Source organism: Strigops habroptila, chromosome 4 (assembly GCF_004027225.2).
Source record: "Strigops habroptila isolate Jane chromosome 4, bStrHab1.2.pri, whole genome shotgun sequence".
Lineage (NCBI taxonomy): Eukaryota > Metazoa > Chordata > Aves > Psittaciformes > Psittacidae > Strigops > Strigops habroptila.
Window position 1 is genome coordinate 31,729,340 of NC_046358.1, and position 27,829 is coordinate 31,757,168.

The window sequence follows — 27,829 nt, forward strand, 5'->3', positions numbered from 1 at the left end:
CCTGGATTTCTCCTTTCCCAGCTGATACGTAATCATAGGGCAAAATTTTACCCCAGAATATTTTTTAGAGGTGAGAGGTCATGTAAATATATTGCTATATTTTCCAGTAGCAATATTGAGAAGTACAGCACCTTAGGATGGCATGTAAATAGGATTAACCCTCACCTACTGTTGATTTCAGATTTTGTTTCTTATTAACACTCAGCTGGGTTTAACGTACCTCTAGCTTTAGATGTGCAAAGGCCACTGGTTAAAAGATCAGTTTACAGAAAAACATCATCTGCTATTTGAAGGACAGGTGCTCAGCCTTAAAGAGCTATTACTTACACAGCTGGGTAGTGGCTACTGAACTGCTGTTAACATGTTTCCTTTCAACGTTCTGCATGTGAACACCAAGTAGACATTTAAACAACTATTCATTTGCTTTTGTAGTTGAGATTGGGCAATCTTGCATTAATAAAACATGGGTTTTTTTCGCCTTTCTGTCTGAAAGCATAAGCACAGATCTACCATCTCCATTCAGTAAAGAGACAGCTATATGTTTAAGGAGTGGCACATGTAAACTTGAAGAATTGCTCTTAGCTCGCATAAGTAATGTAAAGTTCATCACAATAAAATATGAGACATATAAGCCTATGAGACAGGCTTTATTTATTTTTTTTTTCCAGTGGGAATTAAATTCCGAAACAAAAAAAACCAAACACAAAAACAACAACAAGCCCCCCTACCCCCAAAAAACCAACAACCAACCAACCAATCAAAAAAACCCCAAACACCAAAACAAACCATCAACTTTTAACGGAAACTCAAAAAGCTCAAAGCAGAGAAATTCAAACTTATTTAAACAATGGGACATTAAACACTGCTTTTATGTCTTAAATTTCTTAAAATCCAAAGCTGTATCTGATCTGATTCTCTTCTCTGTAACATATGTGCTGGGCCAAATTAGCTCAGATGACATTGCCAAAATATTCTGAATGCATAGAGGAAGCTAATAGCAATATATCTCTCTTTCCCATATAGGTCATGATAGTGCTTCCATTTTGATTTCAGCTTGGGTCTCTATTCAGACTCTTGGTTCTCTGCAAGAGCTGTGCAATTTAGGATTCTTCATAAAACTGTCTGGTATCCAAAACACTGCGCTATCTCTTCTGGTTTCTTTTTTCTTGGCTGTCACAAATTTTCCTTGCAAATCCATGAATTTTGGTTTTTGAGATTTTTTTTCTCCAATTTTTTTTGGGAAATCCTAACTTTTTCATACCACGAAGTTAGATGTCCAAGTTTGAAAGTTTGCTGTCAAGTTAGAATGACTAAAAGTTACAATCAGTTGCTGGCTTTCTAATCATTTTGTCATTTCTCTATCACTACTACTGCTATTACTATTTGTATTATTTACTCCTGTTTATGTTCTGAAACACAGTTCGTATTATTACCTGTGTTTGTCTCCAATAATTCAGTGAGTCATTTGATGTATCAAGACTGAGCAGACTTCAAGAGGTAACTGTAGCTTTTGTTAAAGCCCTTTAATTTTTCTAGTATGATAGATTTCAGCCACCAAACTGAAAAATGGAAGAGCAGGATATATCCTATACTTTCTTGTAGGCACCAAGACATGAAACAATGGCTAATACATAAAAGAGCACAGTAAAAGTTTTGTGCCCTGGTGTTGTTACAGATTTCTGAAACAACATACAATCCATATAAATATTCATTTTATAGCTTTTCATGAGTTCATTGTAGGTTTAGGGTCACTGAAAAAAACAAGTGCAGGCAGGTGCTGTGCACTTTTCTCTTCATGGATCTACAGAAGCTTTAAAGCTTTCCTTTAATGGAACCGCATGACAGTACACGGTAGCACTGTGAACACCTGGCAATTAATTAAAGCCATGAGGTTCTGTTCTTGACATAAACCAGTCTCATACTACATCTCACAGAACTGAAAGCCCACATGCTGTATTATTGCCTGCACGGTCTCTTCCAATGATAGCTTAATGCAATTTTAGTCGTTCAGACAGACAGATGTTTTCTACTCAGTGAATTATGGGAAAACTCACAATCATCATAGGATTTGTCATAGAAACATAGAATCAACCAGATTGGAAAAGATCTTTAAGATCATCAAGTCCAACCATTACCCTAGGACTGCCAAGACCACCTGTCATGGTTTAAGCCTGGCCAGTAACTCGGAAGCCACTCGTTCACTCCCCCTCCTTCTTTCTCCCTGAGCTCCCAGAGGGATGGGGAGGAGAATCGGAAGAATGTAACTCCCACGGGTAGAGATAAGAGCAGTCCAGTAACTAAGGCATAATACAAACCCACTACTACTACCACTAATACTAATAATGATAAGGGAAATAACAACGGGAGAGGATACAAATGCTCACCACCCTCCGACCGATACCCAGCCAGACCTGAGCAGCAATCTGGGCCTTCCAGGTAACTCCCCCTGGTTTATATACTTGGCATGCTGTGCCATGGTATGGAATACCCCTGTGGCCAGAATGGGTCAGGTGTCCTGTGTCTGCTTCCTCCCGCCTTCCCCTCCTCCCTGACAGAGCATGAGACTGAGAAAGTCCTTGGTCGGAGTAAACATTGCTTAGCAACAACTAAAAACATCGGTGTTAAGAGCGTTGTTCCCAGGCTGAAAGTCAAAACCACAGCACTGCATCAGCTACTAAGAAGGAGAAAAATTACTGCTATTACTGATCCCAGGACAGTATCCATCCGTTATTCCATACCATTCACGTCATGCTCAGATCCCACATTTTTTAATATACCATCGCTTTTGTCTCACATATATATATATACACACACCCGCACCCACACACAAAGAGAGAGACATCATTCCTTAGTCCATGGACCAATCCCTATAAAGTTGCTGAATTCATCCAGTCCATGATGTCAGGCTCCATCTCTAGGAATAGCTTTTCAGGGCAGGAGGGACGGTGTGTAGTGTCGGATTGTTGCCTGCTAATGACACCGCTGAACTTGTCTGGTCACTGCTGAGCTTGTCCGGTTTCATCAAAATTCATTCTTTGTTGGGGTGATGATCAGAGGGAAGTCAGGGTCAGTTGCTGGTGACCTGAAGATATCTAGCTGGTGGGCTATAAAAGTGTTATAGAGCAGGCAACAGCATACAATTGAGTTCATTGGCTGTTTTCCCCCCAGATTAAATCCCCTTGAGGTACACATCGGAATTCCCCATCTTCCCGCATTACCCACCAAGTATATCCAGGTCCCAGAGCAAAAGCAACCCCACGAGTGGGTTTGCCTTTACCTGAAGCAGGAATAACCCAGACTGTCTTCCCCAACAAATTCTTTATGTGCACCACAGGAACTTTATCCCCCTCTACGGTACGTAAAAGTTCTGATTGGGCTGGGCCAGCCCTGTTGGCAGATCCCCTAGTGTTGACCAACCAGGTGGCTTTTGGTAAATGTGTATCCCAGTGTTTGAAAGTCCCACCACCCATTGCTCTCAGTGTAGTTTTTAACAGCCCATTGTACCGTTCGATTTTCCCAGAGGCTGGTGCATGGTAGGGGATGTGGTATACCCACTCAATGCCATGCTCTTTGGCCCAAGTGTCTATGAGGTTGTTCCGGAAATGAGTCCCATTGTCTGACTCAATTCTCTCTGGGGTGCCGTGTCGCCACAAGACTTGTTTCTCAAGGCCCAGGATAGTGTTCCGGGCAGTGGCATGGGACACAGCGTATGTTTCCAGCCAGCCGGTGGTTGCTTCCACCATGGTAAGCACATAGCGCTTGCCCTGGCGGGTTGGTGGGAGTGTGATATAGTCAATCTGCCAGGCCTCCCCATATTTGTACTTCAGCCATCGTCCTCCATACCAGAGAGGCTTTAACCGCTTGGCTTGCTTAATTGCAGCACATGTTTCACATTCGTGAATAACCTGGGCAATAGTGTCCATCGTTAAGTCCACCCCTCGATCACGAGCCCATCTATATGTTGCATCTCTGCCTTGATGGCCTGAGGTGTCATGGGCCCACCGGGCTAAAAATAATTCACCCTTATGTTGCCAATCCAAGTCCATCTGAGCCACTTTAATCTTAGCAGCTTTATCCACTTGCTGGTTATTCTGGTGTTCCTCAGTGGCCCGACTCTTGGGTACATGAGCATCTACGTGGCGTACCTTCACCACCAGGTTCTGCACCCGAGCAGCGATATCTTGCCACAATGGAGCAGCCCAGATGGGTTTACTTCTGCGTTGCCAGTTGCTCTGCTTCCATTGCTGCAACCACCCCCACAGGGCGTTTGCCACCATCCATGAGTCAGTATAGAGATAAAGTACTGGCCATTTTTCTCGTTCAGCAATGTCCAAGGCCAGCTGGATGGCTTTCACCTCTGCAAATTGACTCGATTCACCCTCTCCCTCAGCAGTTTCTGCAACTTGTCGCAGGGGACTCCACACAGCTGCCTTCCATCTCCGATGCTTTCCCACAATACGGCAGGACCCATCAGTAAACAAGGCATATTGCTTTTCACTCTCTGACAGTTCATTATATGGTGGGGCCTCTTCAGCACGCGTCACCTCCTCTTCTGGTGACATCCCAAAATCTTTGCCCTCTGGCCAGTCCATGATGACTTCTAGAATTCCTGGACGACTGGGATTTCCTATTCGAGCTCGTTGTGTAATTAGTGCGGCCCACTTACTCCATGTAGCATCAGTTGCATGATGTGTAGAGGAGACCCTGCCTTTGAACATCCAGCCCAGCACAGGCAACCGGGGTGCCAGGAGGAGCTGCGCTTCAGTTCCAATCACTTCTGAGGCAGCTCGAACCCCTTCATAGGCTGCCAGTATCTCTTTTTCAGTGGGAGTGTAGCTGGCCTCGGATCCTTTATATCCCCGACTCCAAAAGCCAAGGGGTCGACCTCGAGTCCCCCCTGGAGCTTTCTGCCAGAGGCTCCAGGTAGGACCATTCTCCCCAGCTGCGGTATAGAGCACATTTTTCACATCTGGCCCGGCCCGGACTGGTCCAAGGGCTACTGCATGAACTATTTCTCGTTTAATTTGTTCAAAGGCTTGTTGTTGCTCAGGGCCCCATTTGAAATCATTCTTCTTCCGGGTCGCGTGGTAGAGAGGGCTTACAATCAGACTGTAATTTGGGATGTGCATTCTCCAGAACCCCACGACACCTAAGAAAGCTTGTGTTTCTTTCTTGTTAGTTGGTGGAGACATTGCTGTTATCTTGTTGATCACGTCTGTGGGGATCTGGCGGCGTCCATCTTGCCATTTTATTCCCAAAAATTGAATCTCCTGTGCAGGTCCCTTGACCTTATTCCGTTTTATGGCAAAACCGGCCTTCAGCAGGATTTGGATTATTTTCCTCCCTTTCTCAAAAACTTCTTCCTCTGTATCACCCCACACGATGATGTCATCAATGTATTGCAGGTGTTCTGGAGCTTGCCCCTGTTCCAGTGCAGTCTGGATCAATCCATGGCAGATGGTAGGGCTGTGTTTCCACCCCTGGGGCAGTCGGTTCCAAGTGTACTGGACGCCCCTCCAAGTGAAAGCAAACTGTGGCCTGCATTCTGCTGCCAAAGGGATTGAGAAAAATGCATTGGCAATGTCAATTGTGGCATACCACTTGGCTGCCTTTGACTCCAGTTCATACTGAAGTTCTCGTATGTCTGGTACGGCAGCACTCAATGGTGGTGTGACTTCGTTCAGGCCACGATAGTCTACTGTTAATCTCCACTCTCCATTAGACTTTTGCACTGGCCATATGGGGCTATTAAAGGGTGAGCGGGTCCTGCTGATCACTCCTTGGCTCTCCAGTCTGCGGATCAGCTTATGGATGGGAATCAAGGAGTCTCGGTGGGTGCGATATTGCCGCCGGTGCACTGTTGTGGTCGCAATTGGCACTTGTTGTTCTTCGACCTTCAGCAACCCCACAACAGAAGGATCCTCTGAGAGACCGGGTAAGGTGGACAGCTGCTTAATTTCCTCTGTCTCCAAGGCAGCGATACCAAAAGCCCATCTATACCCTTTTGGGTCTTTGAAATACCCTCTCCTGAGATAGTCTATGCCAAGGATGCATGGAGCCCCTGGACCAGTTACAATGGGGTGCTTTTGCCACTTCCTCCCAGTCAGGCTGATTTCAGCTTCCAGCATAGTTAACGCTTGGGATCCTCCTGTCACTCCAGAAATAGAAATGGGTTTCACCCCTTGATACCTTGATGGCATCAGAGTACACTGTGCACCGGTATCTACTAGAGCCTTATACTTCTGTGGGACTGATGTGCCAGGCCATCTGATCCACACAGTCCAGTAAACCCGATTATCCCTCTCCTCCACCTGGCTGGAGGCAGGGCCCCTCTAATAGTGATCACAAAATTCTCCACTTCTGTCTTGTAGAAAGGGATTAGTATTCCTTATCACAGGAGCTGGAGTAAAATCAGCTCTTTCGCTCCATCTGGGAAACTGCTCGCCAGAGACTGGAGCAGCAGCTTTCCTGGGAGGATCATCCTTGACCATTGTTCTCCTCTTCAGTTCACGCACCCGTTGCTCCAGAGCTGAAGTAGGTTTTCCATCCCACTTTCTCATGTCTTCTCCATGATCCCGCAGGTAAAACCATAGGGTGGCCCGTGGCGTGTACCTCGTATATTTTCTTTCTCGAGCAGTAGGGCGCCTTCTGTTGATAGCTGAGACATGGGTTGGTACGCGTGGAGAGCTGGATAGATCGGATAAATCGTCTCTCAATTGTTTGAACTCCTGGGACAGTTTTTCCACAGCTGAAATGATGGAAGGGGTGAGATTGTCTTCGAACTCTCGGAGTTGACGAATCAGGAAATCCACTGTTGGTGATACTCCGTCATTCCAGGTCATTGATGCCAATGTGTGGGCATACGATGATGGCACACTCCGTGTAAGTTTCCGCCACATGGGTCGTGTACATTCGACTTCATCTGGGTCTATGGATGTGTTCCTGGAATCCGGCCTACGATAGATCATCTCTAGAATGGCTGATTCCCTCAGGGACTGGATGCCTTTCTCTATCGTGGTCCAGTTGGCTGAGCGATTCGTAATATCGTCTTTGTAGGGAAACCTTTCCTTCACAGCTGCCAGGAGCCGCCTCCAAAGACTGAGGGCTCGCTTCTCTCTTGCAATCACTTTGTCAATTCCTCCTTCCTTAGCAAGTGATCCCAGCTGCTTGGCTTCCCTACCTTCTAGTTCATGACCTTCGGCCCCATTGTCCCAGCACCGGAGCAACCAGGTGACAATGTGCTCCCCTGGAAGACGGGTGAAATCTTTTCGCGTATTCCCTAGTTCGGTTGAGGTCCGGGGTCGAGAAGTGACCTCTTCTTCTTCTTCCTCTTCCTCTGACCCACGTAGTAGTAACTCTTGTTCAGGTGCTGTTGCATATAGTAATGGCACTGGGTCTTCATCTTTCTTCGCTTCACGGGTTGCTCTTTGTGCCTTTCGTTTGCTTTTGCTTACAGGGGCAACAGACATTGTCACAAACTGGACATTTGGTTTAGCTGCAGTGTTTGTCACTGTGGTTGGAGTGGCTGCAGTGTCTGCCACTAGGATTGGAGTGGTTGCAATGTCTATTGCTGGGGTTGGTGCAGCTGTTGTGCTTGGGAGTTGAGTAACACCAACAGCTGCATTATCTGTTGCTGTCGGGGTTTGAGTAGCTACTGTGCTTGTCACTGGGGTTGGTGTAGCTGCAGTGCTTGGAGTAGCCATATTGTCTGTTGCTGTCGGGGTTTGAATAGCTACTGTGCTTGTCACTGGGGTTGGTGTAACTGCTGTATTTGAAGTTGGAGTAGTTGCGTTGTCTGTTGTGGTCAGGGTTTGAGTAGCTGTTGTGCTTGTCACTGGGGTTGATGTAGCTGCTGTACTTGGAGTAGCTGTGTTGACTGTTGTGGTCAGGGTCTGAGTAGCTGCTGTGCTTGTAGTTGGCATAGCTGCATTGTCTGTTGCTTTGCCATCAGATCCAGAGACATTTTTTTCCCTTTGAAGGTGCTGGATAGTGTTGAGCAGGGCTCTGTAGGCATAGGCCAAGCCCCAGCACGTTGCCAAAATTTGTCCCTCTCTGGTATAACCAGGACGACAGCACACCTCGTTTAAGTGTTTTACTAGTTTTTCCGGATGTTGCACTTGTTCAGTGGTGAAGTTCCAAAGCACTGGAGGGGCCCACTGGCCTAGGTACTTGCCCATACTATCCCACACACCCTGCCACTCATAACTGTCCAGCCTCAGGGAAAATCTCCTGGTGGTCCTCCTATATCGTCGTCTAACCCTAGACCAGATTCGAACCTGATACTGCTGAATTTTTGACATTAAACGAAATAGGATGTTCCTACGACGGGATGGCCGTGGGTAAAACACACTCCATATGTGTGCCAACATGCTGATCCCCAGCACAATCAGCAGGCAGGTTTCAAGGGTACTCAAAGGCCATCTAAAACCTTCAGAACTCTCAATTGCTGTTGCAAATAGGCTGGTGGGGGAACGGGGGGTGAAAGAGAATGCTTCCTTCGTAAGTTTACCCCCCGAGGAGAAAAAAAAAGATATGCAATTGCTAAAATATTTCATTATATACCTCCCAATGTATAGTGGTGATGGCCACGCTGGAAGCACAAACCAGACCAGTTTCATGATCAATGAGTCTATTGTATTACAAGTCATTACCATGAAGTACAGTGAAACAAGAACCTTAGCCCAGGCCCCCCAGCCAATAAACGCTAAAACAGCAAATAGTGGCTGTAAGTAAGGTACAACATGCTGAAACTCTGAGATCAAGCGCAACACGTCTGAGAGCCAAATAATCACCATTGTGACGAGTAGTAACAATGAATGCTTATCACAAATATGATTAAACACACTCTGGTCAGATCTGTCGTTATCTCAACCTTTCGAGCCCCACGTTGGGCGCCAAAAAGAACTGTCGTGGTTTGAGCCCAGCCGGTAACTCAGAACCACACAGCCGCTCGCTCACTCCGCCCCCCCCTTCTTCCTCCCCCCGCTCCCGGAGGGATGGGGAGGAGAATGGGAAGAATGCAACTCCCACGGGTTGAGATAAGAGCAGTCCCGCAACTAAGGTATAACACAAAACCACTACTGCTACCACCAATGATAATAACGATTAGTGAAATAACAAGGGGAGAGGATACAATTGCTCACCACCCGCCGACCGATACCCAGCCCGACCCGAGCAGTCATCTGGGCCTTCCGGGTAACTCCCCCCGGTTTATATACTGGGCATGACGTGCTGTGGTATGGAATACCCCTTTGGCTAGTTTGGGTCAGGTGTCCTGTCTCTGCTTCCTCCCGGCTTCCCCTCCTCCCTGGCAAAGCATGAGACTGAGAAAGTCCTTGGTTGGAATAAACATTACTTAGCAACAACTAAAAACATCGGTGTTATCAGCGTTGTTCCCAGGCTGAAAGTTAAAAAACACAGCACTGCACCAGCTACTAAGCAGGAGAAAAATGACTGCTATAGCTGAACCCATGACATCCATTCTGTATTGCTGGCAACTAAAGTCTTTACAGTTAGTGATGAATCACAGTAATTTTACATAGGAAAGGACACTGGTTGTCTTAATACCTAGTTCCATGACAGTAATGTTTCTTCTAATGTGCTTTGATGGCACAATCACCATTAAATTGCTTGCTAATACATTAATTGAACTTGCTTTTGTGATTAATATATATAAATTATTAGCTCATTTTAAGGAAAAGAGCTGAGCATTCTAAAAAGCATATACAGCAGAATAATACTAATTTTATATTTTATAATCTATGAATTTTCCAACTTGCACACATAAAAATGAATGATTTCTTTCCAAAGAAATATTTCTGACAGGAATGGTTATGACATATTCCACTAAGATTTCTTCTTTAAAGGATAATAATCTTCATCACTCTTTGCACTGTGAACAGTAACAATGAAAATTAAATTATCCTTTAAGAAATACACAGATATATTGCTATTTATAATCCATTACATTTAAAATTTTATCATTTGTTGATTTTATTGTGTTGGTTTCTTTACCTACTAATACACAGTATCAAGTAATTTCCTTTGTTTATTTCTGTCATTAGTGAGTTAACAACATTGTCTCATAATGTTGTAAAAGATAAAACATTGGTGTATGGGTCTGACACTTTTTTAAACAAAGGCTCTGCAACAGTGTAAAGTGGTTTTATGTTTGCTTGTTGGCTTCAAAGAATTATGAAAGTCCAGCCAGACACTTCAGAATTACAGTTTGAAGATTTCTTGGTACATAAAATTATTAAAAAAAAATACTTATAACCTTTTACAGGAAAAATATTTGTTTCTTTTTTTTTTTTTTTTTTTCTGATTACTGTCATTGTCAGACATTTGAGCAGGGAGGCTTCTTCTTCCAAAAATTGTCGATCTGGAAACCTAGGAAGGATTTAAGAAAATTATTTTTAGAAACCTTAAAATAAGTACTCACCTACCTGACTGTGTTTCTTCTTTTAATTTATGGCTAACTGAAAGGCAGAAAAAACGAGCCCAAAAGTTGCTGAGCACGCATAAGTTCCCAGAAACTTTCTGGTCAGACAGATTTACTCAGCCTCAAACAGGATCGCTGTTGATCTCTGAAATGTTGCAGGTGCACTTATCATCAGTTCCCAGGTGACCAATCTGCAATTTATTCATATCAGAAACCTGTTTTTCTCTGGCCACTCTGATTCTAATGTAGACTGTATATCATCAGGCAATGACAAGAACAGAGAAATTGATCTCTCCTGGCATAACAAGCTTATTTTTGTCTTCAACCATGCCTTTGTAGTGGAGGAGGTACTATAAGCTGTCTGTCACTTATTTAGAGAAGAAACAACTCCCAGCAGCTTCAGAGAGTGAGCTGTACGTGCTCAAGTAAAACTGATGAAAACATTTTACAATAGTCTTTGGAACAAACAAAACTTTTAATACAAGAAATTATCTGTTGCTACCCCAGAAGCCTGTAATAACTGTTCTCCACAGACGAGGTACTCAGGTAAATGGGCACACAGTAACCTGGATTCAGGGACAACGGCTGTGATTTGTCTGCAAAAAGCCCAGTAGACTGTATGGAGGCTTCAGTGTCAGTCAGAGGAAGAAATGGAAGTTAAACAAGCACCACTAGATTTTGTGCTTTTTTGCCCCCCAACCCATGCTCTGTTTGTTTAACCAGCAGGGTAGCACCAGGTGGATGTTAGCGTTTGTGTACAAGGCTTTCACAGAGATTGATGTTTGCAGCAACAGCTGAGTTCATTTACAATGCCTTTTTCTGAAAACCTTGCTGAATAGACTCCTAAAGACGGTAATTTACTGTCTGTCTTTTCCTCTTTTATAAGATGCCTAGTCTTTTTTGATGACTTACGTATCCTTGCTCAAAGGTGCTTACACATTTTCAAACTCTGTTGCTGCTAGAAAAAGGAGAGAAGGAAGAATAGTTGCCGTGGTCTCCCCATCCTGTAACTTTTACAGAGTGTTGTATTGTCTTACTGGAAGGTATGAACAGCAAATGAATTTGAAAGAAAGGAATGCATCTTCTGGAGAGATTCCCTCTAACATGTATTCTCTATCACCTCCTTTCCTATTTAATATGTGTGAGTACATCATCTTGAAGATTAACACTGGATGGAGTTTAAATCATTGAAGAATTAAGAAGATGTAACACTCCATAGAAACCCAATATTGCTTTCCCCAGGATGGCATGTTCTAGCCAGTCTTTTTAGAATAATTTTTGACCTTCAGTCCTGGCTATGAGGCAAGCACATATACCTTCATTCAGTTTGCATATGGATAAAACTGACAGAGTTGAAAAAAGTTTACTGTTTGTAACATTCAAGCTTTAAATTTTTAAACTGTGGGAAAACAAATAAGCAATCCCCCACAAAAAACATTCTATAAAACTACAAATCATTATTCCTGAAAATTTGTACATTTGTTGAGATGGGTGATGGTTTTGGTGCTAGGGAGGGAGATCAGAAAGAGATCTTTATACACTTACACAGCATCTGGAAATAAAGATCACTATCATGGACCAGCTTAACATGAGACTCATCTCCAAGAGTCTCATATGAAAGAAAACAGATATTCACTGAGGAACCGAACAAAGTTTGTTGAAATCACTGAGTTTTAATACCATTTTAATAATGGTATTATTATTGGGTTTTGGGTCAGGCTTCTGAAAAGCTCTCCCAATTCATCAGCAATCCCTTCACTCCAAGCAATATCTAAGTTACAAAGTACTTCCTAAGAGATTGTACATACTAACTTCAGCCACCAGAATGTTACATCTTGTTCACATCTTTGTTTCAAGTTTCTGTATTTAATTTCATTCATTTAAATGTTAAAAAATTTAAAACAAAGATATATAGAGGAAAGGAGTTATGGCAAAAATGGACAGCAGACTGGTGCTTATAGTTTATAATGCTCCAACCTGTAACTGGGATTTGCAAAATATAATTCATATTATGCCATTTTTTGTGTATATTCCAGATAGATATGCTCATTTTAGTTTTCGCAGATAGAAATTGCAATGAATTGTTGTGAGAATCTTTTATTAGTACCAAGAATCTGGGTGAATTTCCCAACAAAAGTGATCTAAAATCTCCACTGTAGTTGGATTTGTAGCTTAATAGAATTTACCTCATTTTTAAAATATGAAGAAAAAGGTACAGAAAAGGTGGGAAACATCCCTGTATACAAGGATGATCCTGTTAAGAAGGGAATCCTCAAAGTCTAAGGATCTATTGTCAGAACTGTACTCTGTGTGAACCTTTATTTTACTACCACCTCCAGGTTTTAGCTTTCTATGAAAGTAAAAATATGAAGTGAAAGGATTCAGTCTTTTCACTGCATAATTTCTCTGGCTTTCTCTGCAGAGTAATTAGTGTGCAGATTTTTTTTTTTTTTTCACTTTCAAGCGGTTGGCTTCCTTTTTCTCCTTCCTGACCCAAGGGATGGATATTAATAACCACAGGAAATTTGCGTTGCTTTTTCCTGTGCATATATAGAAGAGGCCAATCTTAAAAGCAAACAGCCTGCCACCTTTAACTGGTGTCAATGCCCTCCTCCTCCAGAAAAATAAAAAAATCTAACTGTAAGACAAAAGTAACTCATCTCACACTGTAACCAGAAGACAAATATATGAGAGAGGGATGCAGTATTTGGCAGTTTCAAAAAAATCATCTCCTTTAACCCTGGTAACACAGATGTGTATCTTAAATAGTGAAAAAGTCAAATATTGTTCCTGTTAATGTTTTGTTAAGCAATTCTGACAACAATACATATTTGGCCAACTGACAAGTATAGCATGCCCTGTCCTTTGAATTGTGGATGTTTTGCACTATGCTAAGAATGACAACAATTACAGAATTTGCATGCATCTGCCAACAGAACAGATGGCCTTGTAGTTGGAGGACAATGCAGAAAAAAGAAAGAAAAGAAATGTTCAAATGAAATCCAAAATAGCAAAAAAATCTTAACTAGATGCTGATATACAGGGTAAAAAAGAACTTATTTGAAAAATATTGCAGTGGCAGGGAAAGAAAGAGACTGAAATGGATTTGAGATGCTTTCTCAGGAAAGTATGGGAAGCTGATGGCCATGAGTCCACCACATTAATTAATGTATATTCTAGCCCTCTGCTGGGTTCAGCTGCTCAGAGTTACACTGGAGTAGCTCATTCAGTCCCAATGTCTATGCTGAAGTTCAGGGACTGATAGTCTGCTGATTATTAGAAAAAATAATAAAATATATTTTATTCTCTGTGATAAAGCATAACTATTGAAAAGATCTCTGCCTGGTAAGATCCTATTCAGACTTATGTACATCCATGTTCACTTAATATTTTCCTTTAATTCAGATCTTGCAAAAAGACCTTGTCATAACTGATATTTTAAATCTGAAATCCTTGTGTTCAGCCTTCTGAATTACTGCATAAAATTGATCATTGGAAATAGAACATTATCATATTGATAATTCATACAGTTAGAAGATATTTCCAGCATTTCTTTGGTTTCATACTGTGTTTCTTTTTTTTTGTATTTAAATCAATAGAGAGACTGAACTTACTCTTAAGAGATGAAAATAGAAGTGTTTCTATAACAATTTGGAGACTGTGAATACAGTCATGTTCCGATCTCAGTTGTAGATGTGGAATATTGGAGAATTTCAGTGAAGTTGAATTAGTAGTAGAATCAGACTCTTAGATTATTTAAAAAATATTGTTTTCAAAGAGCAAATAAACAGAACAGTTGTACTATTCAAATTAAATGCCTCCTACCAGCAGGTAAGGTGAATAATATTGGTGACATATCTTAGAGCTTCAGATCCTATGGCTCACGTACTATGAGTATAAGGAAACCCGAACATAGTCTGCCTAGAAATTTCATCTACCTTTGTTACCATTAAAACCTTGGGTATCCTTGCCTGCTTACCACTGGCCACATTACCAGAAGGCCCATGTACATGTTTGTGCCTATATTCTATTTGCCCTATTGGTTAGATCACCAAGGGTATGACTCTAGCAGCAGAAGTACACTTGAGCCCAAATTGAAAGATAATTAATACCCATTACCCATTTATTTACTTTTCATCCCTGATACATCCAAAATGCATCCTGAATCTGCTGCAGCTCACTACAATTGTTTTTGAGTTTTGATTTAACATTTGTGTATATACATATATGAAGTGAGACTATTGCATCCTAAATATATACTTTTATGTACATCACCCATTTATAGCTCATTTTCTCTCTCCCTGATTCTATACACATACTGGCGTGTGTATGTAATAGTTATCACATATTATATGTTTTCATTCTTTTTTCTGGGAGCTCGCATAAACCTCAGGACAATTGAAAGTCTGATTATGTTGACTGAAAGTAATCTGATATTTGAAAATACACTGATTTGAAAATACGTTTATTAATAAGCTAGTTTGTCTACTGGACTCTCAAGAATATATCTTTATTTTCTTTAAGGAAAATCTCTCTCTCTTAAAGTTCAAGTGTTAAATAGCTAATGGCATTGATTTATAGTTAATAGTCACTTCATTTCTGTTATTGTAACTCTGAGGACAGGCTTGGTCTCCAGGCTGTGATAAAAATGTAAGTAAGTTAAATATGCTGTTTATTATTTGTCCTTTTGTGATTAATTGATCATTTGGAATGTTGATTACTTCATCATTCAAAATATTAATCATCAGCCAGCTAAACAATAGCCCTAAATTAGTGTATTTTCAATGACCAGGTGGCCACCAAAAGGAAGAAATCTCTTCAATTAAGAGCTGAATTTAGATTTTGTTGTCAAATAGTCACTGCTAACCTCACCTCCCTACTTGCTGTTGAAAGCTCAGTACTGATTTGGCATTTCACCAAAATCAGACCTCTGAAGTGCCTGCATTGTTTCAAAATACAAGGTAAATTCCACACAGCCCAGGCAATGTTTTGTAACACCATCACAAGATCTTCTGTATGCAAATAAATATGTCTGCAGGTCACTGTAAGCTAGCAGATCAGTGCCATAATTCAAAGTGATACTGCAATGACAGCCAAACACACTGTTGCTATATGGGGAAATCTGTTACCACACAATTAAGTGTCCAAAAAAATTCCATCTATATAATCTTTATTGTCCTTGATCCCTGCTTCAAACTGGTGTCACTCCTTTTCACTTTATTAGTGAATACTGAGAAAATGATGCTGTTACTGCAGGTTCAGCTTAACTGGGAACACAGTTTTGCCCATCTGGCTCTGTCGACTGAAGTTTGAGTGTAGTTTAGTGATCAATAAACTTCTGTCATGTCAATTGTGTTCTCACGTTTACTACAAAATAACACTCAGTTTACTGAATAATGAAGTCTTTTTATAATGATTTTACTGATCCAGATTTTTGTAATCCTTTTTGACTAAGTTAATAAAAATGTCCTGAACTTACCTAATTATTGCATTGTTAAACACAATAGAATAATGGTATGTTCTGAGATTTAGCTGGCTGGAGTATACTGTAGTAACCTTCAAGAAGAAATAAGGGCTCTTAAGAAGGGAGCACAGGGGTCAGTCATAAAATATGATGCTATTTAATGTTTCACTTTAATTTCCAGATGAAAAATAAAAATTATAAAGGATAGTCTAAAATGACCATATCACCAGTCTCTTCTGATCAGTCCAGGGACACAACAGAAAGCCAAGTAATGTAGAGGTGTCATTACTGGGTGAAGCAGCAACCATCTACAGTCTAACTTGGACTAGTTACATTGTTTCAGCCCAATCCAGTCGTGCAATAGTTAATAACAATGCATGGATAAAGCCTGAGTAGCACTTGTTTCTACTCTTCAAGCAGAATTTATGTGCTCTTCCTCATTTACTGTCATGAGTAAACAAATTTCTGACTGAGTTATAAAACCTTCACTTATATTTTAAATACCAGGAGGTTGGCTACTATTGCTGAATTTTATGAAATCAAATAGTATGGTCCTTATGTCAAAATGCTAACAAAATCAGTTTGAAATCTCCACTCAAGTTATCTGGCAATTACAGTTCATATTAATTTACTTTTCTGAACATCCGCAATTTAGAAGTTTCCACCAGCAACCATTTCATCAGTGTTTCTTCATGGCCACTTGGTAGGTTTGTGAGAATAGCTTGAAGAAAACCTAGGAAAAAACCCTCTTTCAGGGGCAGGGAAAGCTCATAACAGCATAGTTATTAAATAGATCCATTAAATAAAGTATCTCAAGTACTTGTAGAGATGACTTGGCCATTCAGCTCGTAAAGTAAACTCTGATACATTTGTTAGCATTCCCTAAAGAGTTCAAATTAAATGAAAGATAAAACAAGAATTTTAAATGTTAGGAAATATTTATTAAGCCTTAGGAAATAAAGTTTCAAAACATGGTAATACCATAGGTAGAAATGTAGGGCTTAACTGGAGCAGTAGGTAAATCCTTGACCTGATGTGGAAAGCAATTGATTTAACACTTTCATGAAATCCATGATCAAGTGATTGAATCTATGTTTAGGTACACACTGATTTGTGCATGATCTCCTCTTAAGAACAAACTTCCTGAAGGCTTGTCTGTAAGAGACATACTGCAGTCAAAGCACTGGGTTGTTCCTGGAGCAAATCAATAATACTGAAAGATGACAGCACCGGATGGAAAAATGACAAGATTTACTGTTAGTACCCTCTGTATTCATCAGTATAATGCTGTCTCATCAGAAATCAATACTTAATGTTTTAAACTTATTCAGATCATTTGATTTCAAGTTTGATGCAAGAGTTGTTGGAAAATGTGAGATTTAACTTCTGACAAACTGGAGATATGAGGTCATTCTGGTATTTTGTGTTTGTATTAGGACAAAAAATTATGTCTTTGCTGTTGTTTTTTTTTTTTTTCTTTCATTTATACTTCACCACAGGAATATCAAGGTTTAACTTGAAACTTACCAGGTTTTATATCACTTTGTTGAGAAACAGTTTTTTTAGTAAAAATTTTATTTATGGACAAAACACATAAACACAAAACTGAAGTTTCTGATCAAACCTTAAATACAACTGTGGACTAAGACACTCGCAGAAAAGCTGAATGTTAAGGAAATAGGAAACCTAAGGTTCAAGTCCCTCCTGCTCTTATCTCACAGCAGACTTGAATCAGATTCTCTCACATCAGAAGCAGGTATATCTTTGTAGGATCATCGAATGGTTTGGGTTGGAAAGGACCTCAAAGATCACCTAGTTGCAACCCCTCTGCCATGGGCAGGAACACCTCCCACTAAACCAGGTTGCTTAAGGCTCTGTCCAGCTTGGCCTTGAACACTGCCAGGGATGGGGCATTCACAACTTCCTTGGACAACCTGTTCCAGTGCCTGACCACTCTCACAGTAAAGGATTTCTTCCTTATATCTACCTTAAATCTTCCCTGTTTAAGTTTGAACCCATTACTGCTTGTCCTATCACTACAGTCCCTGATGAAGAGTCCCTCTCTGGCATCCTTGTAGCCCCCCTTCAAATACTGGAGGGCTGCTATGAGGTCTTCATGCATTATCTCTGATCTTTTCTGAGTCAACTTTTTCATATAGTACTTATTTTTATCTTGGAGAAGAAATTAAAATATTCTGAGAACATTTTACATACATATCTTTAAAGTCAGTGAAAACAATGAGGGTTTTTCTCCTTCAATTTAGACTCCCCAAGTTATTCTTATATTCAATCTCTATTGTTTAAAACAATCAATTAAATAGCAGAATAATCTGGCCCAGGATTTCTTATAATTTATGTCCATGGTTAACCAATACTCCAAGATGGCTTCAGAGTTCTGTTGTCCACATGGGTTTAGGTCCCCACCTTACACCAGTCAAACTGAAAGCCAGCATTAACCCTCTTTGAAGGACAGGTACCACCAATTCTACACCCCATTTTCCAGCAGTCTTTTGTTCATGTTGAACTGTGGACTCCAAGAGGGAGTCCTTCGGTATTAGAAGAGTATGGAGCCTAACTGGGGTCTAATTTTAGGCATATATTAAATAAGCAAATATAAAGCATGACTGATATCATGCAGTGTATTGACACAGTATCTGTTTATGCATATCATGTACATAATACATCATTTCTGAATAAAAAACTGTATGAGGTAATGAATACTGCTTTTGGTTTTAGTGGAAAACTGAAAAAAAATTCATCTGCATTATAATTAATAATGTCAGTTATTCAGAAACAAAAATAAAAGTGCATATGATTTTCAAGTGGTTCTGTACTACATGCCAGCTGACTGAAATGACGTCGGAGAGCAAATATAGAAAGGCACATAGATTCATTTGGTATAGCTCTGTTACTACACTGTAAATGAGAATGTGATGTGAATGTACTTTGAGATTAAATCGCGATATGGTCAGTTGCTGGAACATAGACAAGCATGACATTGATTCCATAGAGGGTCATAAAAAAGGTAATTTCCATAAAATGAAATAGGATCTAAACAGAGACTTTTACTCACCATTATCCTTTTCAAAATCAGGAAAGCAAGTAAGTGCTGTAACAGCTCAGAATTCTAAAATGCAGCACTCAGTGTTGTGCAGATGGCCTTTTGTCTGTTGCAGACTCAGACATGCCCCTGTAGACAACTCCGAATGGTTCTCCCGCTACAGGCTCATATGCCGCACATGATAGATCAGCTCTTCAGGAATCACACAGACTTCAGACCTCTCCTGGTTCTCTCAGATAAATGATGGCCAAATGTCACTGTCATAAAATAACCAATGGGATGCAATACTAAAAAATTCTGCACTCTTATGTGTATCTTCAAATCCCCAAAATTTCCCAGTCAGTGGAATTTTTCTCATAATAATAAAAGTAACCGTTGGCATTTGGAATAAGTTATCATTAAATTAGGTTTTTGAATAGGTTTTCATATTTAAAACGTATTCAGAAAAATTAATCTGAACTGGATGCAATATAGGAGTATCTAGATACAAACAACCAATAATGATCAATAATAAGTTGTAGAGTTTAAGGACTGTTTGTTTGAACATGCTCTATAACAATAATAACCAAAATGATCGTTATTAAACTTTTATTCTTTTCTTACCTTTCTGAAGTAAGTCCTTGGTCTTGACCATATCTTCTTTTTAGAATTAAAAAAAAAAAAAAAAAAGAAAAGAAACAAGGTTAATCAGGTGAGAGACACAGATGAACAAGATACCAAGCTCCAATCTCTTCTTAGACTACTCAGAGTAAATTATATAGCATGTGAGAAATAGAAAAGGTCTTCCTAGCAAAAATGTCATCGAGCTGTTGAGATTTTGATGAGGAAAAGAACTACAGAAAAGTTACATATGTATAAAATAGAGAGGTGATGTATTAATATCAAAACAAAGTCAACTCCAAGAGAATACGTAGCTAAAATAAGAAGAAAATAGTATATTCGTATCCAACTGAAGTGCAGCAGAAAGGAGCTTGCAAAATGGGAGGCCTAGTTCCTGGCCACCTAGTGTGAGGATCTGACCTATCTGTTAATTGATAGTCTGATCAGATAGACAAAAATCAAGGTATTAACTGCTCTGATGTCACACATGTTCTGTGAAAAAACCTCTGGGTTTTTTTGGACTGTATTGGACTGTATTTTTGTCTCTCTTTATCTTAAGGAATCATATTTAAACTTCTAGCAGAGGTCCTTATACATTTTCACAACCTTCAGTTTCTTGAGGAAGATATGTAGGTACATTCAACAGAAACAATGGAACACAAACAAAATAGGATGACCCTTTGTGCCAAATGACAGACAGAAGAGATTATTCAACTACTGCTACCACTCAGTAAAAGGAAGAAAAGCACTCTTTTCATGCAGAAGCATTAAAGTATTAGAGCGAAATACACTGTCAGGGCATCAAGCACTCTGCTGGTATGAGGACTCAGTGCCCCATACAGCCCCATACAGAAATGGTGAACAAGTGATGAAAACTAAAAGGTGATCAAGAATCTAAATTAACATCTAAGGTACCAATATAAACAAAATAAAAATCAGAAAGTACAAATCAAAACAGTAATGAGCTCAGCTGCTATAAATCACTGAATAGAATAAGTTGATGTTACTGGACTGCTTCACTACAGAGGCAAGTGTAAAACTGAAGTAAACCCTGTGAGTAATGAACTCATGCCTAAATTCAAAAATGAACAATTGTGTAATCAATGTGACAAGTCAACAATGAGTCAACAGGAGCTTTCCACCATGCCAAATACGAGGAGATTCAGAAGAAGATGCCTTTTTAAGCTAAAATACACTATATAATACCCACATCTCTGTGTATATTTATATTACTTTGTTACTTCCTCTAAAAGCAATCAGGATTTGCCATTCCTTACCTTGGGAGGTGAGAAAAGAATGTCTTAGTTGTTGTAGTGATTTTCCACTCTATTATAAAGTGGGATTCAACAGCACTCTGATCTCCCTCAGAGTTTCACTGTGATCTTTTGGCAAGCCACTTAATCCTTCAAAACCACAGTAAAGTAAGAATAATACAACTTTTACAATCTGTTTGTAGTTTGATGATAACAGATCTGTCAAATATACTGTCATGGAAATATTTAGGCTTAACGTTCCAAAGAAGAACTACCACACAGCCATGGTACCTGACACCTATGAAAAAGTATAAACTCTAAAACTCTCAAAGATTCCAGTTATGAGGAGAAATATGTTGATATTTGGTAGCACGGAAGGGCGCTCTTAGAACATATTCACATGTGTTGTACATGTTTAAGTCATTGGTGTCGAACAGGAAATTATACCTCAAGGTAGAGGTAAATTTGTAATTTTGAACAAATATAGAATCTAGGCTGGCTCTGATTAAATATTCCTGGGGTGATTGACTTCCTTAATCCAAACCAATGGCTTTTAGTATTATGTAAAGATGTTAAAGCTCAAAATAAAAAAATGTTAAGAAAGCTAGCGCAAGAGTCTCCTGTGAGTAGGGACATAAGAAACATTTCAGTCTCTCATGAGCCGAACAACTGTTCAGTTCTCCATGCAATACACTCTTTTTCAAGGTCTGAAATAACAAAAAACTATGGGCAGATCTGTGGGAGTTATTTACACTGGTTTTTGGTGGTAGGCATGGCCAGAGGGAGAGACCAATGAACTGGAGAGCAGCTAATAACAACAAGTCATAGCACATCAACTTAATTCAGACCTTTAGTACCAGTAAGACTTTAAAACATACATGAAGAAAGGCCATTGCAGGAGGAGGAAAGTAACCAGCTAGCCTCACAGTGCCTTCTTCACAGACTATAAATTGGTTTAGTTCTGTTGTGGAAATTAGGTGTTCTTCTCTATTAAGCTTTCCAGTTTGAGCTTTTTCTTCCTCTTAAATCAATATTGTTTAACAAACCACTTGGATCCTAACTGAGGGAGAGGAAAATGAGTTTACTGGAAGCCTGAATTTTAATAGAATTTCCCCAAGTTCAGAGGATTTTGGCAGAGATTTGAGCCAGGGCTTTTTGCAGTGACCCTCGATTTCAGCCCAGCCCTTGTTGCCACCTATCAAGTCAGATAGAAACAAAGGCTTAAATAAAACAGCAACATGTGACTAGCTTAGGAAAAAATCATAGTGTCAAATGCCAAAATATGCATAATGACATCTGCATTTGTTTGGTCATACCCCACCCTGCAGATCCTGACATTTCTTCACTTTCTCCACACTGCCATAGCACTTCAAATGCAGCTGGTGAAAAAGTCCAACTGAACAGACTGAGGAGGTCAGGCTGACCCCATGAGTCTTAGGTGCGCTTCTGGGTATAGCTAGCAGTCTGAGGAGACTCAGGACAAGCAAACTCCCTGCAAAGGTGGTCAGAGTGACATTGCCTTTCCTCTAAACTGCTTTATTCCTAAGCAGTTAACAAGTATTACAGCTCCATCTATTTGCTGGCTTGTCTAGAGCACTGAAAATCAAATTTGCATCCTTTGGTAAGCACTACGAAAAAGTGCTAGAATTTATTGGTTATTTGGTTTATAACCTTCTTTTCTGTTCCTGATACATAATAGAGACACAAACTTAAGAAAAGATGACTGGGAAAAGTATTTCAAAAGGAGGAAGATAGCTGTCAGCAACATAAAATATCTTTTCTTGTCTCCAGATTCATTGCTTCCATTCTCTTCAGAGGCAATAAGAAGGAAATAGAGAGCACCATCTACTAGAAAAAGAATAGTCCAGCAAACTACCACACTGCCTCATGTACTTTCCTTCTCACTCAGGACTGTCTACTACATAATTGGCAATAAATTGTTATTACTTTCCACTATTGCAAATCCCTTTGTGGCTTTTATATAGTTTGGATAGACTATGACTGAGGCATAGAAGGAGTAAAAAAAAATAATAAAAAAATACAAGCATAGTGCTTAAGTGCTACCAATAAGAAAAGAATATTAGTGAAAATAATGTAAAGTCTGAAAAGGATTTTCATATTTCCAGTAAGCTGTACAAGAGAAATTTTGTTCATGTGCCACACCTTGGACCAGGACAGTACAGAGAATGCAGGTTTCTTTTTCTAATAGCACACGTTATTAAAAAAACATATTTGCATCCCACCTATATTGAGATACGTTACCATTCCAGTGTAAGCAGGTTGTGTTAGCTGACAGGAGTAAACAAAATTGTATCACCTAAGTCTTTACTTGCTCTATCTTGCTGGTTCTTACTTGCCTTTCTCCTTTTTTTCCCCCCATTTTTTTTACTATTATCTTTATGTATGAATCTCTTAACACTCCCAAGGTATATTTTAACATAAAGTTTTCCTATCTATTTTTCCTAACCAACTGTACTTCCTGCTGGATTCCTAAGATATTTACAGAAGCTATATTTACTAATTGAAGCAAAAGATAAAAAGAAATAAACAATAATAACTCCTACATGCTCACTCTGGTAATGCTTCATGACTTTCTTTGTTGTCTTTCATGTTACTGAAAATACATTGGGATTTTTGCTTGAGAGGTGGAGAGAAGCAAAATAGACTTGAACAATTTGCAAAATTACTTGAAATAATTAGAGCAGCTGGGGTACAGGTAATGAGAGGATATTCTATAACAACTGGCATAAAGCCCCATATTCAAGAAAAGATAAACAGTGCAGAAACAAACTAAAGAAAAGGGCATGTAACCAGGCATTTAGACCCAAAACAATTACAAAATTTTTTTTTTTTGCCTAGCCTTTCTGCCTCAGCTATTGCTATTGCACTCCCCAAAATAACCCCCAAAAAGTTTGTTTGGAATGATTGACAAAAAATTTGTGGAGAACTTCACAGAGTTAACCTGACACTGCAAAATTTGCTTCTACACAAGCCTTTTAAAAACACTGTAGGAGACATTAAGGTCTGAAACTAAGTTTCTCCAAATCAGGTCTAATTTTGTCCTGTGAGGTCTTGTGTTGTCTCTGTTGGAGGCTTGATACTGAAAAATATACTTTGAGTACAAGACACAGAGAAATTCTTACTTTTCATATCAGTGCTGTCATTGATTCATCTTTTCATCCTTTCCAATCTTCTAATGTGCCAAGGCAAAATCTTCCCTTTCCACATGTTCACAATGAGGCTAAAGACAGAGAGAGACAGAGAGAGAGAGAGATTGAGAAAGAGGTAGAGCTGAAAGAGATGAGAATGCTCTCATAAATAGAAGTGTGGAGCAAATTAGAGGTGTAGTAATTAGAGGTGTGCTTGGAGAAAGAAGACTGCACTGAAGGTAGAAGCCAATCAAAGGAGTGTTGACATCTGCAAAAGATCTGGAATATTTTTTCCAAAGTTAGACCTGAAGGTCTCACCATCTTATATAGAATGAAAACTTTCTCATGCCCTAGAACTCCAAATACAGGACAACTCAAAGACTGCTTCAAGCCTTTTAGGAATATAAAGGAGAATAACATTCTCCGTTAGCAAGGTGTGAGTAAAATAATCTGTCATTTACCTTGCGCATCACTTATGAATAATTGTTCACTGCAGAGATGAGACGTAATATTGAGCCAAATCCTGGGATATTTTTTTTTTTTAATTTTTCTTTATTTAGTAGAAAGTAATGGTAAAGTCAAGGCATATGAAATCTTTCTGAAATCTTTTTTACTTACAATATCTTTGCTCTTCATAAAGAACTTGTACTATATAAACAGGTCTGCTTTCTGTTTTCTACTTGAAATTACCACAGCCTGATGAAAAGTGAATAATATAAACTGAACTTCAAAAAGAAAATGTTAAAAAACCCAAACCCAAACTTGAAATAAAAACTGTGTTTATGCACCTGTGTTCATTTTCTGTCTCCTTGATAAACAGAGAAAGCTGATTCAAAAATTAGCAAGCATTTATACATTTTTCCTCAAAAACTTGGATTTTTTCCCATCGGATGCCTATACTCACACACGTTGCTGAGGTCTCTAATGCATCTTCTTAATTCTTTAATAAAGAATAGTTTATGCACCAGAATTATGACATGAAGTTTCTTGATTGCCTTTGTTTATTTCCTTATCATTTCTTTCTAGGAGAAATTATATGGATACAGTCCAACTTAAATAGAAAAAAAAGACCAATCAAATTTTCTTTTGCCATAATGAGGGGTATATATGTGTATATATATATGTGTACTGAAATGTTCTCATGGAAGAAAAGCCAGTATCTTTTACAGCAATATATTCCTTCTATCCATGGTGCATCTTGTTTTGCATTTTCTTGAATGATAAGAAGGGGATTTGTTGGTTTTCAGATTTTATCAATGACAAAAACCTATTCTATGAACTAGATGGTAAAATGTGCCTACTGTGACAACAATAGCTAAATATATTTAATGATTGACTGTCCTTTCCAGTCCCATTAGCTACAAAACAAAATTCATAGAAATCTCATTACAGAGACAACAACTTTATTAAAACACAAGCTAAATATTTTTGTATTGTGCTGATATTTTTATCCAGCTGAACAGAACCCTATTTTACAAATGCTCACATTATAATTTTTTAAACAAATAGTGTCAGAGAGATGCTATTCAGAATGCAATAATGATTGGCTCTCCAGCTTATGAAATAATGAGATACAAAGACTTTTTTTTTTTTTTTAAGAAAGAGATGACAAGAAAAGTCCATGGTCCATGCAATGTTAATAAGAGACAACAAGAATCTATGGTAGTAGGAGAGTGAGAATGGAAGAGACCAAAACAATTCTTGGAGGTACTCAGCACTGATATGTCTTTATTTTAAAGGACAATGAACTCGTCCAATACATAATGCCCAGTTACATCTTTGAATGATATCATAAACTAAGTTCTTTGGAGACTGCTATTTTTTAATTATCTTTCTAATGTTAAAAGAAAGTATAAGTTACAGGCCAATATTTTCTTAGTGTTATTTCAGTTTTCTTCTATCTCAATGGAAAAATAAGAAAAAAAAAAATTTCTTATCCAGCAAAAATTGTGTCAAGGTCTAGGAGCTGCAGTTTTTTTTGTTTTAGGTTTTTTTTGTTTGTTTGTTTCTTTGGTTGGCTGGTTGTGGTTTTTTTGGTTTTTTTCTTTTTTTCATTTTTGATCAATTGAAGTGTATTTCAAAATGCAAGAATAGAAGAATTAAAAATAATCTTACTAACAGTTTGAAATTTTTATGGGTTTTTCTTTTTTCTTTTTCTCAGTTGAAATCATTACTAGAATTCATAAAACAAAGAACATGAAAGGACTTTAACAGATCATCCAGCTTATTTCTGTAAATTTTATGAACTCTACATGAATATGTTAGTCAAACCAAAAATCCACTCCTTTGGTGAATAATGTTTATTCTATAAAAAAACCCACAAAAAACCAAACCCAGTTCTGTCATGTGGCCTAAGTTTAGGATAAAACCAACATATTTTCCCCAAAAAGTTTGTGGTTTAGGGAAGAGGCCTAAAAAACTGATAGTATAGAATATGCATTAGTAAAAATTCTAGTTTATAACCTTTTCATTCCGTAGACCATCTCCCATCTTAGAGTAAGTAATTAAAAATCTCAGAGAAAACATAACCTGTAAAGAAAAACAAATACAATATAATCCTGCAATTATTTTTGTAAATGAAAAGCCAAGGCTATGTGACATCTAGAATAGTAAAGTTAATACTTTTCTTCAACAAAGAGCATATGTGATATGTATTATGTATCACAAATTCCTGCTCACTATATCCTTTTGTTCTCAAGTAATGCAGAGAATTTGCAATATTTCTGGAATCAAAGGATTTGTTAGTAATTCTGGATCCTAGCTTACTTGCCTTTAATTAATTTTATTTTTTTCCTAATTAATTTTTCTGCTGTATTTTAAGTTCTATTCTGGTTCAGTTCAGAGATTTCGCGAAGAGTTTATGCACCAGCTATCCCCTCAGTGTCTAATCACCAGCCGTTCAAGTGAAATAGAAATATCAGTTTCACAATAGTGTGAAAACACAAGTAAACCACTTTGCAGTTCTGCTCTGAACGTGCACGCTTCCTAGTTGCTGCTACAAGCTTTCATAGATTTATAACACTGTTTTAAGCTCTGTCTGGCTGGTTATTGAATGCTCATTTTCTAATGAAAATTGTTTATTCGATGTGCCTAAGCTAACATTGTCCTTTCCTATAAAACTGAATCACTCAGTGTATGTGAATTCAAAATTCTGCAGGGCTGTTTCAGATGTCTGTGGTAAATGAGTTTGGGTGACTTATAGGAAGGGTCATTTGACCTGATGTGAGTCAAAAATCTAGCCACTGAAATCGGTATAATGGCAGCATAAAATATCATCATTGCTGTATAAAGCAAAAAAACGCAAAGTGTAAAATACTTAGTAAAGTATTTGAGTTAGCACAAAATGAGCTGTAGTAAAGATGACTATACCCTAAAATTTTGTGCAGACTGTTTCACAGATTGGGTTCCTTTCCTGATGGATGATTTCATGTCCCTGAACAATGCAGTAGTCTCATTGAATGCCTAAGAACAACATATCAACTCCAATATCAGTGTCCTTACAAAGTAGTGATGGCTGCAGGGTAGGGTTTGCATTCCAGATGCTAACATTAACTCAGACTTTTGTTTGGTGCAGCTATAGGTTGATCAGCATGAAAATCTAATTCTCACAGAATGATGTAGGATAACGAGTATAAGTAACCCTGTACCTATAGATTGAATTTTAAAAGGAGAAATTGTTTTTCCTTATTATTCTTGATGGTACAGAGGATAAAGGAATGGATAATAGAGAGACTAAACATAAATGCTTATATGGGAAAATATAAAAATATGGGAAGGGATTCAAAATAGTGACTTGCTTTTGTGCCTATGTGGATGTGTTTATGTGCACCTACCTTAATATTGTAGCTTTATATAGCCCAT